A 15,171-nucleotide genomic window follows, 5' to 3' on the forward strand; every position below is an offset into this window, starting at 1 on the left:
CAAACACAGAAAAAGGAAAAAACAAGTTACTTTACAGAAGAGTCCACTGCCCTTCTTCCAAGGGTATAAAAAAAAAAAAAAAAAAGTGAGTGGGTTTACATAGGTCCAATAAATAAGAATTATTTAAATAACTACTTGTTTGTTTATATTTTAATTTATACCCTACCTCATTCAAAAGAAGTGAAAGCAACTAAAAAAACATAGACAATTAGGGTACAATAAGAGAAAAGATTAAAGTGACGGAAAAACTCCAAAGTAAAATGAAGGCAAGGGTAACACAAAATTCTTACAAAAACAAAAGTGTAAAAACAGAAGGTTCTAGACAATTGTCAAAAGTAGGTCACAAATGTGGTTTTTGTAAATTAATGAGGGATACATGTTAACTTATATAGTATTCATATCGTTACTCCATATCAGTTACCCAGAAGAAATAAAGTTTTTCCTGGTACTAAAACTTGAAGAAATAAAAATCCCTGCAGATTTTAAGGAAGAGACATAAGATAGCGTAAAACTACTACTGGGTGGACCTGCATCACCAAAATCACCATGACTACTTGTTATAACAATACTTGTTCCCAGACAGTACCTCAGATCACTAGTTTACAAACACCTACGATGATTCTTTTATACAATCTGGCCTTGAAACCACCTGTGTGGTGCTGTAATAGGCTCAGAAGTATCTAGCAATAAATACAATGAATTTCAACAGCTGCTTTTCACAATGCTCTTCAGTGCAAGTAAATGAGATACAAAACTAAAGCATGCCCTGTGAAAAAATTAGACAATGTCTGGGCACTACACAGCTTTCCAATGGTCTGGCCCGATCCAGGAGTAAAATATATTAGTAGTATGAGGGCGCCTGTGTGGCTCAGTCGGTTGAGCGACTGCCTTCAGCTCAGGTCATGATCCCGGAGTCCTGGGAGTCCTGGGATCGAGCCCCGCGTTGGGCTCCCTGCTCTCGGGGAGCCTGCTTCTCCGTCTGCCACTCCCCCTGCTCATGCTTTCTCTCACTCTCTCTCTCTCTCTCAAATTAAATAAATAAAATCTTTAAAATATATGTAGTAGTATGACCTAAAAGATATCATACCCACAAACTCAAAATTTTACATAAAATTTCAATAAGTGTATAGACTTCCTGAAGCCCAGCCCCTGTTGAGGCCCTTCCAGTAAGGAAGGACCTCTACTCTAAACTAACTCCTTCTCCAACATTAATGTGCACACAAAACACCGATAGGAATCCTGTTAAAATGCAGATTCTGATACAATACTTCTGGAACAGGTTCTGAGATCCTCCATTCCCTCCAAGCTCTCAACTGATGCTGAGGTTTCTGGACCTCCAAATTCTTTTTAGAAGGACTGATACTGAAGAACTGGTTATCTCTGAGACAATCCTCCACGAATATATGGTCTGAACATTAAGCTTTCACAAAAAGGTCAAAGTCAAAATTCTAATGTCAGAGAAAAACCTGGAACTGCAGCTACCCACTGTGTTTCCATGCCAAATTAAATGTTTGTGTTAAGTTTTTGGTTCCTATCTATACAGAGAATATATATATATATATTATATATACATATAGTTTCTCCTTCCCTGAGCCAGAGCATCTATGGAGCATTTGAGTCCTTAATACAACCACTGCAATTACACAGCTAACCATTCTATTGCAGACTGGCCCAGTGGGGTTCTCAGGGTACTTACATTTTATACCTGCTATCTTCTGTATTTTAGCCACTATCCAATCAAATAGCAGGGTACACATTAACTATATTTCATCATAGTTACTATGCTTTTCAGTAATTTTGGTAGTTGTCAACAGATTTTTTCAAAGCTTAAGTAAAATATGTAGAGAATAATCAATTCCACTTTTCTCACCACTAAACAACCCAGTAGAAATTTTCTACAAAATGTATTTATTGCTTAATCCCACTAGTCTAAGGTTCCTTTGTTTGGAACATCCAGGATGTACAAAAATGGGTCCTTAATCAAAACTTGCTGTCATGATTGCTCCGTGCCGGCACTGTTTTATTTAGTTACTGATGAATCTATTCTTTCAATAATATTATAATCCCATGATCCCACTAACTCAATCTAAGAACTAGAACATTAGCAATAACCTATAGCTATCCACTTCTCCCTATCCTACTCCTGTCTCTTACTGATAACCATCCTGCATTTTAAGATGTTAACCATTTCTTACTTTTTCTTTAATTTTATTTCCTATGTGTATGTGTGCCTGCTTACAAGCTTATACAAGTAAGCAATGTATTTTTCTGGGATTCGCACTTTATATGAAGGGGATGATACTGTAGAGAGTATCTTTTAAGACTTACATCTCTATATTATTAAGATTACCCAGGCTAGGGGCGGCTGGGTGGCTCAGTCCTTAAGCGTCTACCTTCGGCTCAGGTCATGATCCCAGGGTCCTGGGATTGAGGCCTGCATCGGGCTCCCTGCCCTGCCGGGAGCCTGCTTCTCCCTCTCCCTCTTAAAAAAAAAAGATTACCCAGGCTATTAAATATTGTAGTTCATTCATTTTTTAGTATTTTATAATATTCTACTCTGTCAATATACCACAATTTACCCATTCTTTTTTTTTTAAGATTTTATTTATTTATTTGACAGAGAGAGACACAGCAAGAGAGGGAACACAAGTAGGGGGAGTGGGAGACATTTGGCAATGTCAAACTTCTTAATCATTTTCAAACGAGTAGTAAAAAATATTCTTTTATTCCTTGATTTTAATTTTTCTAATAATCAGTTAACATTGACTGGCTTACGTACTATCCTTATTTATTTCCTCAACTACAAAATTTATGTCTTTTATCCATTTTTCTATTAGGCTATCCTTTTTAATGATTTTTACAGGTCCTTTACATATTCTTGATACCAATAATGTGTTGATTTTATGTGTTGAAAATAATTTCTCAGAGTCTGTACATTATCTTTTCACTTTTGACAAGTTGTCTTTCCATTAACAAAAATTTGTAATTGAATGTGATTTGTTTTATCAGGCTTATTACCTTTTTGATTGTGCTATATATCATGTTTAAAAAATAGTTTGCTACCCCAAGATCAAGATGTTCACTGACGTTTTTTACTAAAAAATGTAGTTTTCCTTTTCATATTTAACTTACTAATTCTTCTGAAATTAACATTCATATATCACATGAGAGATAGAAATCCTTATTGTTTCCATTTTGAATAACGAATGTTTACTGCTTCATTTATTTAACAGTCTCTCCATAAGAGTGATCTCCACTCTGGGCGCCTGGGTGGCTCAGTTGGTTAAGCGACTGCCTTCGGCTCAGGTCATGATCCCAGGGTCCTGGGATCAAGTCCCACATCGGGCTCCTGGCACAGCGGGGAGCCTGCTTCTCCCTCTGACCCTCTCCTCTCTCATGCTGTTTCTCTCTCACTCACTCTCCAATAAATAAATAAATAAAATCTTTTAAATAAATAAATAAATAAATAAAAATAAATAAAAAAAGAGTGATCTCCACTCCAAATCAGTCATATGTCAAAGTTCCATATATACGTGAGTTTGTTTTTCAACTGTTTTCACTTCCATAGACTCATATCTCTGAGACAAGAATCTCATAGACCCATCGACTCCTGTTTTCTGTTCTATTTCTCCATTCTTGACAAATACCACACTATGTTTTACTGGATACCCTAAGACGTTATAAACCTAGATATTGGGCGTCTGGGTGCCTCAGTCGTTAAAAGTCTGCTTTTGGCTCAGGTCATATTCCTGGGGTCCTGGGATCAAGACCCACATCGGGCTCCCTGCTCAGCGGGAAGCCTGCTTCTCCCTGTTCCACTCCCCCTGCTTGTGTTCTCTCTCTTCTGTCTCTCTCTGTCAAAAAATAAATAAATAAATCTTTTTCAAAAATAAATAAAAATAAACCTAGATGTTTGATGACAAACAAATGTTCTTGCACTGTTCTTCAAGATTTTTTCTTAGTTACCATAGGGTATTTACATTTCCACATACATTTTATTTTTTTAAAAAGATTTTATTTATTTGAGAGAGAGAGAATGAGAGAGAGAGAGAGAGAGAACACATGAAGGGGGGAGGGTCAGAGGGAGAAGCAGACTCCCTGCTGAGCAAGGAGCCCGATGCGGGACTCGATCCTGGGACTCCAGGATCATGACCTGAGCCAAAGGCAGTTGCTTAACCAACTGAGCCACCCAGGCGCCCCTACACATACATTTTAGAAACAGCTTATCAATTTCCATTTTTATTTTTTTTTAAGATTTTTTTTTCTTTTTTTTTTTTTATTCATGAGAGACAGAGCGAGAGAGAAATGCAAAGGGAGAAGCAGGCTCCCAAGGAGCAGGGAGCCCGATGCGGGACTCGATCCCAGGACCCTGAGATCATGACCTGAGCCGAAGGCAGACGCTTAACCATCTGAGCCACCCAGGCGCCCCAATTTCCATTTTTAAAAAAAGAACTGGGATCATGATTAGACTTTCCTTCAATCAATAGATCAACTTAGTGAAACTGACATCTTTAAAACAGATTTCTAAAGGCCATAAACATATTATTCCTCACATTTACTTATTCTCTCTCCAAAATTTATAGTTTTTGTTTAAAAGACTTGATCATCTTTCATTAGATTAATTTATGTCTTTTGTCCTAGGTCTTGATGTTTTTAGATGATTCTGTAAGTTCAGTAAAATTAACAAACTTCTAACACGACTAATGGAATAAAGACAGAAAATAAGTATTAATATCAAGAATGAAAGAGGGCTATTACCACAGGTCTCATAAACATTAAAAGTATAACAAAACTATACTATGAACAACTCTATGTACCTAGATTTGACAACATAGATAAAATTAACCAATTCCTCAGAAATCACATACTGTGAAAATTCAACTCAAGATGAAGTAATCTAAACAGTCCTATAATTTTTTTTGAAGATTTTTAAAATTTATTTATGAGAGAGAGAGCACAGAAGGAGAGGGAGAAGGAGAAGCAGACTCCCCGCTGAGCGTAGAGCCTGATGCGGGACTCGATCCCAGGACCCTGAGATCACGACCCGAGCCGAAGGCAGATGCTTAACTAACTGAGCCACCCATGCGCCCCTAAACAGTCCTATAATTAAAGAAACTGAGTATGTAGTTGTGAAACTTGTCCAAAAATGGTATCTCTGGGGGGCGCCTGGGTGGCTCAGTCAGTTAAATGCCCAATTCTTGATTTCGGGTCAGGTCATGATCTCAGGGTTGTGAGATCCAGCCCCCTCGGGCTAGGTGCTGGGCCTGGAGCCTTCTTAAGTTTCTCCCTCTCCCTCCACCTCTGCCCCTGCCACTGACCTCCACTCAGGCATGCATTCTCTCTCTCAAAAAAAAAGTGTGGGGGGGGCACTTGGGTGGCTCAGTCCTTAAGCAACTGCCTTTGGCTCAAGTCATGATCCCAGGGTCCTGGAATTGAGCCCCGCATCGGGCTCCCTGCTCCACGGGAAGCCTGCCTCTCCCTCTCCCACTCCCCCTGCTTGTGTTCCCTCTCTCACTGTGTCTCTCTCTGTCAAATAAATACATACATACATAAATAAATAAATAAATAAATAAATAAATCTTTTTTTTTAAAAATTGGGTATCTCTAAGCCCAGAAGGTTTCACTGGCAATTTCTACCAAACATTTAAAGAAGAAATAATGCCAATCTACACAACCTTCACTAGAAAATAGAGGAAGAAGGAATAATTCCCAACTCATTTTATGAGGTCAATGTTATCCTCACACCGAAACCAGACAATAGTACAAGAAAGGAAAACTACAGATCAATATGCCTTATGAATACAAATGTAAAAATCCTCCACAAACTATCAGAAAATTCAATCTGGCAATATATAAAAATAGTATCTTATAACCAAATGGGGTTTATACCAGGAATACAAGTCTGGGTCAACGTTCTAAAATTAATCAATGTAATCCAACATATTAAATGGCTTAAAGTAGAAAATCACATTATCATATCAATGGATGTATAAAAAGCATTTGACAAAATTTCATAATAAAATGTGATTTTTTTTTAAACACACCAAACTAAGAACAGAAGGGAATTTCTTCAACCTGATAAAAGGCATTTATAAAATCTACAGCTAACATTGCACCTAATGGAGACAGAGTAAATGGTTTCCCTCTAATGATCAGGAATAAAGCAAGGATGCCCTTGCTCACATCCTAGGCAATACAAAAAGGGAATGAAAATAACATGCATACCAACTGGAAAGGAAAAAATTAAATGATCCCCATTTACTAATAACATACTTGTCTAAGTACAAAATTCCAAACAATCTAAAAGCAAACACCACCAAAAAAAGCCTCCTAGTACGTTTAATAAGACTGTAAAACAGAAGGTCAGTTAACAAAAAAAAACTCTATCACATTTCTATATACTAGCAATGTACAATTGAAAACTGAAATTTTTATTTTTTTTAAGATTTTTATTTATTTATTTATTTGACAAAGAGAGACACAGCGAGAGAGGGAACAGGTGCCCCCTGAAATTTTTTTTAAATTCCATTTAAAATAGCTCTAAACCATGAGACACTTAAATATAAACCCAACAAAAAATGTAAAGAATATCAATGCAAAAAACTTCAGAATTTAAATGAAAAAAATCAACAAAACCCTAAATAAAGGTAGAGACACAATGTTTTCGTGGATTCAAAGACTCAATATAGTTTAGATGTCAATTCTCCCCTAAGTGACAAGTTTAATTCAATCCCATTAGGACTTTTGTAGACGTAGACAAGCTGATTCTAAAACTACATGTAAAGGTAAAAAAAAAAAAAATAGAGTAGCCAAAAATACCTTGGGAAAAAAAAACTAAGTTAAAAGACACAACCCAAATTTGAAACATGTTATAAAACTACAATAATCAAGATTGTTTGGTATTGGCAAAAGGATAAACTGATCAACAGAATAAACAGTCTAGAATTAGATCTACACACACAGCAAATTTATTTTTATAAAAGGTGAAGGGGCTCCTGGGTGGCTCAGTCGTTAAGCGTCTGCCTTCAGCTCAGGTCATGATCCCAGGGTCCTGGGATCGAGCCCCCCGTTGGGCTCCCTGCTCCGCGGGGAGCCTATTTCTCCCTCTCCAGCTCCCCCTGCTTGTGCACTCTCTCTCTCTCTCTTTCTGTGTGTGTCAAATAAATAAAAATTCTTTAAAATAAAATAAAAGGTGAAAATGCTGTTTTGTGAGGAAAATGTATTCTTTTTAAGAAAAACGGTGCTGCAGTTCTCAAAGATATTTACACTATATGCCCATGTTCACAGCATTAGTCACAGTCTCCAAAAGGCAGACAAAACCGAAGTGCCCAACACACGAAAGGGTAAGCAAAATGTAGTCTGAACATAAAATAGAATATTATTTGGCTTTAAAAAGGAGGTAAATACTGGGCTCCTGGGTGGCTCAGTCGTTAAGCGTCTGCCTTCAGCTCAGGTCATGATGCCACAGTCCTGGGATTAAGTCCCGCACTGGGCTCCCTTCTCAGCGGGGAGTCTCTTTCTTCCTCTCTTGCTGTCCCTCCTCCTCCTCCCTGCTTGAGCGTGGGCTCTCTGTCAAATAAATAAAATCTTAACAAAAAAAAAGAAGAGGTAAATTCTGACACATGCTATAATACAGGTAAATCTTGAGGATATTATAAGTGATAAGTCACAAAAAAGACATATACTATAAAATTCCACTTATATGAGGTATCTATAGTAGTCAAATTCATATAAACAAAAAATAGAATGGTGGTTGGCAATAAATGAGGGAGAGAGGAAATGGGGAGTTGCTTAATGGGTATAGAGTTTCAGATTTGCAAGATAAAATTCTGGAGATTGGTCACAGAACAATGTGAATATACTTAACCCTATTGAACTGTACACTTAGAAATGATAAGATGGTACATTTTATGTTTTTTACTATTTTTTAAATTGTTAAATTAAAAATGGGTGCTGGGGGCACCTGGCTGGCTCAGTCACTTGAGCATGTAATTCTTGATCTTGGGGTCCTGAGATCAAGCCGCATGTTGGGCATAGAGCTTACTTTAAAAAAAAAAAAAAAAAAACAACTAAGAAATCAAAAAAGTGAAAATAAAAAATGAAAATGGGTACTGGAAAAAACTATCGAAAACCTGGGTGGCGCAGTCATTAGGCATCAAATGCCTTTGGCTCAGTAGTGATCCCAGGGTCCTGGGATAGAGCCGGTCGTTGGGCTCCTTGCTCAGCAGGGAGCTTGCTTCTCCCTCTCCCTCTGCCCCTCTCCACTGCTCGTGCTCTCTCTCTTGCTCCCTCTCTCTCTACCTCAAATAAATATATAAAATCTTTTTTAAAAAATCTGCCAAAGTTTCCTAGAGAGGGGTTAAAGATCAGTGGAGATAAATAGTAAATATGCATGAGGAATCTATTCAGATGATGAATATATTCTAAAACTATTCATGGTGATGGTTGGAGAACTTGGGAAATTTATTTTTTTTAATTACTGAACTGTGTATGTTTTTTTAAAGATTTTGTTTATTTACTTGACAGAGAGAGACACAGCGAGAGAGGGAATACAAGCAGGGGGAGTGGGAGAGGGAAGAGCAGGCTTCCCCGCTGAGCCGGGAGCCCAACTCGGGGCTCGATCCCAGGACCCCAGGACCATGACCTGAGCCGAAGGCAGATGCCTAATGACTGCGCCACCCAGGCACAGCTGAACTGTATACTTTAAAAGGGTGAATTAGGACATGTAAAATATGCCTCCATAAAGGAATTATTTTTTAAAATGATGCAGGAACACTATTCCTATGGAATCTCCTATCTGCTCTCCGTTATTATAAAGTGTTCTTAGATATGATACCAAATGCATGATCCATAAAAGAAAAAACTGATAAAGTGCACTTTATAAAATTTAAAGTGAAAAACGTTTTCTTTGCGAAAGACTCTGTGAAGGGCATAAAAAGACAGTTATAGACAGGGAGAAAATACTTGCAAATCACATATCTGACAAAAGACTTATATCCAGAATGTATAAAGAACTCTCAAAGCTCAACAGTAAGAAAATAAATAATCCAATTTTAAAATGTGTAAAAGACTTGACCAGAAACTTCACCAAAGAAGATATTCAAATGGCAAAAAATAAATAATGTTCAACATCATTAGCCATTGGGAAATGCAAATTGAAACCATGATGAAATATCACTACATACCTATTAGAATGACTGAAATTAAAAAATATTGGCAATACAAAAAGTTGGTGATGATGCAAACAACTATAACTCCCATGTACTTCTTGTAGGAATGCACAATTGTATAGCCTCTCTGAAAAACGATTTGACCATTTCTTTTTTAAGATTTTATTTATTTATCTGACACAGAGAGAGAGACAGAGAGAGAGGGAACACAAGCAGGGGAAGCGGGAGAGGGAGAAGCAGGCTCCTGGCTGAGCAGGGAGCCGGATGCAGGGCTCAATCCCAGGACCCTGGGATCACGACCTGAGCTGAAGGCAGACGCTTAATGACTGAGCCACCCATGTGCCTCTTTTTTTTATTTTCTTTTTTTTTTTTTGGACCATTTCTTATAAAATTAAACATACACTTAACTGTATGACCCAACAAACCCACTCCTAGGTATTTACCCTAAAGAAAATAGGTGTTCACAGCAAAACCTCTACATGAATATTTATGGAGATTCTGCTCGTAACTGCCCCAAATCAGAAGCAACACAAATGGCTATTAACAGATGAATGGATAAACAAACTGTGGTATATCCATACAGTGTAATACTACTCGGCAATAAAAAGGAATGAGCATGCAACAACTTGAGTGACTTTCCAGAGAATTTTGCTGAGTGAAAGAAGCCATTTTCAAAAGGTTACATACTGCATGATTCCATGTATTTGACATTCTGGAAAAGACAAAACTATGGTGAAGAAAAATTGATCACTGCTTTCTAGAGGATAGAAGAGGGAAGAGGGTATGCAAAGGAATAGCAGAAGGAAGTTTTCAGGGGAGATGAAACTATTCTGTATCCTCATCACAGTGAGAGCTTCATGAAAAGGAAGCTTATGTGTTAAAATTCATAAAAGCATGCACTAAAAAAGACCACTTTTGCTGAATGATAATTTTAAAAACTAAATTAAAAACAAATCCTGGTTCAAAATGGTTAAGATGGTAAGTTTTATGTTATGTATTTTTACCACAATAAAAAGAAAATCAATCAATCAATCCTAGTTCAACCACTTACCAACTCTGTGTCCTTGGGCAATTTTACTTCATTTTACCAGTATTTAAAATGTAAATAATGAGTGGCACAGTGGGTTAAGCGTCCAACTCTGGTTTGGGCTCAGGTCATGATCTCAGGGTTGTGAGATCGAGCCCCACATCGGGCTCCACACTCATCGTGGAGTCAGCTTGAGATTTTCTCTCCCTCTCTCTCTGCCCCTCCCCCTAGTTCTCTCTCTCTCTCTAACAAATAAATCTTTTTTTAAATGATTTTTTAAATGTGAATAATAAAACTACCTACCTCATAGGCTTCTCATGAGAATTAGATAAGAACTTTATTTTTTTTTAAGATTTTATTTATTTATTTGACAGAGAGAGAGAAAGAGAGAGAAGGAACACAATCAGGGGGAATGGGAGAGTGAGAAATAGGTTTCCCACTGAGCGGGAAGCCTGATGTGGGGTTCGATCCCAGGACCCTGGGATCATGAGCTGAGTGGAAAGCAGACGCTTAACGACTGAGCCATCCAGGTGCCCCAGATGAGAAGTTTATATAAAATGCTTGGCATATAGTAAGGTCTCAATAAGTGTTAGCAAATAATTTTTTACCCTGTAGATACTAATATCTACCCCACTGAATCCATCCTAAACAAACTCCGTGAGATCATTTTTCTTAATCTCCACTTTCATTATTTTCCTATCCTTTCAAAATAGGTCTGCACCTTGTCCATTCAGCAGAACAGATGGACCCTCAGGAGGAGCACAAATTCCTGCTAATGAGTAAATCCCTTAATTCATATCCTTGGGCATACACAATGGCCTATAATGAACAAGAATTTGCTACATCCTCAGGATATCATGCTTAGGCTGCTGCCTACTGTTCTTGAGACAGAGCCACCATCCCTGCATCCCTACAAGTTACTACTGGGGTCTCAGTGTAGACTTAACAGAGGAGGATTCTTGATTGCGCAGGGGAGAAGACCAAGAGGGAAGAGGGAAAACCAATAGGAAGGTGGAAAAATAACAGACATATTTTGCCACATTCGCAGTTGGCCAAGGGCCAACCATCTCAGCCCATTTTTGTTTAACAGTCCCTTCCCCCAAACTGAGAAATGGAATCTTACCTCAATTCACCCTAGCATGTAGGAAATTCTTTGGAAAAGTAGAACACAAAGTGAGGCAACTGGGTTTGATACTGGATGCAACATTACTGCAGGCCACAGCTCCAACAAATCTATGTTATTCGATAAATTATTTCCCCTGCTTTAGCCCATCCTGTCCTCTGCCCCCTTTGCAAAAACATGTTTTGGGTGCTGTTTGCTCCATTATGTTCCACTGAAAAACGAGGCATACACCATGCCCCCGACAATAGCTCCCAGAACTTAGCAGTTGCCTGCATCGGAAACCATCATAGAGAAGAGAAAGAAATTTCCATCTCCCGCCCCCTCATGATCAAACTGGGGCTTCTGCCCACACAGATCTGTCACTCTGAGAAGGCTCCCCAGTCACAGCATCATCTTTGCCAAGGAAGAACAGAGAAAATTGCATCTCACAGCTACACAAAGTTAACTTTTCTATTCTAGCCTGTATGTTAGCAGCCCTGCCTCCTTAGAACAATTACCTCAAAAGTACAAACTTGGTTTTCACCTGGAGTGGAAATCTGACTTGGGAAAGGAGTCTCCTGAGCTAAGTTCACATCGGAGCCTAAAATCATGCTGCAAAAGAGCCAAACTGTAGCACTGGGCAAGATCTGACAGGATTTTAAAAGCCTGCTTTGATAAGCCCCCTCCTGAATTTGTCGCCTGAGATGGCGAGAAACGCTCTTGGAAAAAGAATTAAATATGGGGTTTCTATCATGCCCTTCTGCCATCCCAGGATGTCCGCACGAACCTTGACTCACACACACTCTGCAATCGAACTCGTACCCATTCTCTAAGGCTCAATTCAGGAAGCTTCTTTAAGTAGCCAGGCCTATATCTCGTTTTCTATCCCAACCTTCTCAGCATAGATTTATAACTGTGTTGTGTGCTTGCTCAGTCAAGCTAGAGAAGAATGTTAGGCTTCTCTTCCCAACTAGATGGTAGGCTCAAGTGTAAGCAGACGGTACACAACATCCCTGGTATGTGGTAGGAGTTTCACAAGTAGTTGCTAATCAACTATAAAACAATGAGGTGCTACAGGACCTTAAGCAAACTGGCCCCCACTGGGTCCACAGGAACTCATGGACACAGGGCTACCTGTTAAACCATTTCAGTATTGAGAAGGCACCTATCAACAATTTATATACTCCTGAAAGCTCTTTTGCTACCATATAAATGAAAATAAGTCCAAAATGGTCAGTCCAAACATTTGAATCAGGAAATTCATGGACTCACAGGGAGACAAAGGCTCAGGCAATGCAGCCCGGTGAGAACGTTAAATGAGAAACATGTCAGAGAGGACACAGGCTGTGGGCTGGGAGGCTTGCCTTGCTCGTCATGTCTTCTTTTTTTTTTCTTTTTTTTTTTATTATTATGTTATGTTAATCACCATACATTACATCATCGTCATGCCTTCTTTCACTGCCCATATCCACAAATTAAATATTTTGCAAGCAACAGAGCCCAAAAGGCCAATTATTTCCTCGGGTCAGGTTTCCTTCCAACAGACTGACAGTGGGTGTTCCTTCATGTTCATAGGAGGAAAAGTTCCAGTGCCACAAACCCATCTGCAAATCCTGCTGCGTCACTGCCAGGGCTGTGGGTACACAAGGATTACAGAGACAGGGCAGGCTGCCCAGACCTGGAAAGCCAAAACAGAGATGAATATACAGGGCAAAGTATAGGTCTCAGCAAGGGAGCTAACCGAAAGCAGAAGGTCACAATGGACTTGAGGCACAGCTAAGCAAGCACTGGAGATCAGAACCTGGCAGGGGACAGAAATCACGCCATGAGGAGTCTGGAAGCACATGGGTGCCAGAGAGCAAGGCGTGGATGGGGACTGCGTAACTAAAGCACAGAGGATATGGAGGCAACCCAGCGTCCCAGTTATTATACCACTTACTAGATCTGTGGTCTTTGACACCACTGCCTAAATTCCTTTATGAAATGGACCATTAAACCTATTTTCACTGCCTACATGTCAGAGTCTGTTAATAGGGATCAAAGCAGACAAAGTATGTCAGAACATGCCTTATAAACTCCAAACCACTGTTCAAGTGTGTGTGATGATTATTAAATGATTATTATACGTTCAGACAAGGATTGGAGACATGTAGCACTACCAAGAAAGGCAAGCTGAGGAGTGAGTCCAGAACCTGCACCAGAGACACAGAAATGCAAAAATAGATCAGAGCACCAAAGAAAAGGGTCATGAAGTAGTAGCAACAAAGAGGCCAGGAAACGTAGATCCCTTCCACTGCAGGAAGTTACCTTATATAAGCTGAGGCAGGACACCCGAAGAAAAGGTAAGACCTTCTCCTCTCTCTTAATGAGTAGAATGGAATAAATGCTCAGCATTTTTGAGCATCTACTGTGCACCCACACGGGATGGCAGGGGGGAGTGGAAGAGAGCCGTGAGAGAGTGGGCTTACTTCTCCGTTTCCCACGTGGTGCTCCAAACCAGAAACCTGACAGTCATTCTAGACTTCTCCTCCCTGTCTCTGGCTCTCTGTCTCCAATCAATCACTAAACCCTATCTATTTGGCTGCCTACCACCTTTAAAACCTGTGCTTCCTCTCAATTCCTATTGCCATGGGTACTCACTGCATCAGTCCCTCATTATCTCAACCTCCTAATCAGCCTCCATGCCATCTATCAGAGTAATCTTTTTCCTTCACTAATCAGACCATGTAACTCCCCCACACAAAACTCCACAGTGGCTCACCATTGCCCGTAGCCAAAATTTCAATGTCCTTAATGGGACAAGGCCGTCCAGATTCTGGCCCCTAACACCTCTCCAGTTCTCTCTCCCTAGTTGCTCTACCCACCTCCACCCAACTGCCTTCTAGTCATGCCAAACCACCTATAGTTTCTCTAATGTTTTATCCTTTTGCAAGCCTCTGCGACTTTTCTTCTGATGCTCTCACTGTTTGGAATATTCTTCTTTTCTCCCAAGTAAAAATGGACTATGTGTTGAAAACTAAGCTGAATCAATCACCTCTATTATGAAGTCTTTCCTGCTTCAAGGAGAACTGGCCCTTATTCCTTCTTTTATGCTTTCCCTATACTCTCTTTTGACTCCTATCTTAGCACCTAGAATACATTATTAGACTTCTATGTTTATTTATCTCCCCTTCTAGACTGGGCACTCCTTAAAGGCAGGCATTGTTTGTCAATCAGTATCTTCAAAGCTCCAGTACCTAGCATAGGACCTACTATATTAAGTATCCCATCAATGTTTGTTGAATAGATGAGTGAACAAAGTAATCGCCAGGAGAATTATAAGATATGGACTGAGCCCTCTAAGAATTTACTCTCCAACTGGAGAGGAGAGTACAAGACAGTATAATAAGCAAGTATGAGATTGTGTGTTGCAGACATTAATTATATATCATAGGAGAGGAGAAAATACACTGCAGGTTCCCTAACTGGAGAAGAGTCCATGGCGAGGATAAGCCTTTAAAGTGAGCCTCAAAGAACTACTAGAATTTGTGGAGTTGCAAGTATGTACGTGTGTCTGTGTCTTGAGGACGTGTGTGGGGGTCGGGGTGGGAAAGTTGCAGAGAGATTCTGAGAAGGAAAATTAAACCTCAGGAACAAGATGAGCTTCCTAAGATTCAGAGGGATAATGTCAGCCCCCACACAGCACCAAATAAGCACATCTCCAGTTAATAAGGTGGCTTGCTCTTTGCTTTCTGAAAATGGAGAAATAAAACTATCTGGTTTGGAAACGCTACCTCAGAAGCACTTGGCACACAGACTGAATATGGAGCCACCATCCTGGCAGAAGATAAATCAAACACAGAACGGCTCTGACAAAGCTCAGAACACGCAAT

The sequence above is a fragment of the Leptonychotes weddellii genome, chromosome X, assembly GCF_054177405.1.
Source record: "Leptonychotes weddellii isolate Sample4059 chromosome X, ASM5417740v2, whole genome shotgun sequence".
Lineage (NCBI taxonomy): Eukaryota > Metazoa > Chordata > Mammalia > Carnivora > Phocidae > Leptonychotes > Leptonychotes weddellii.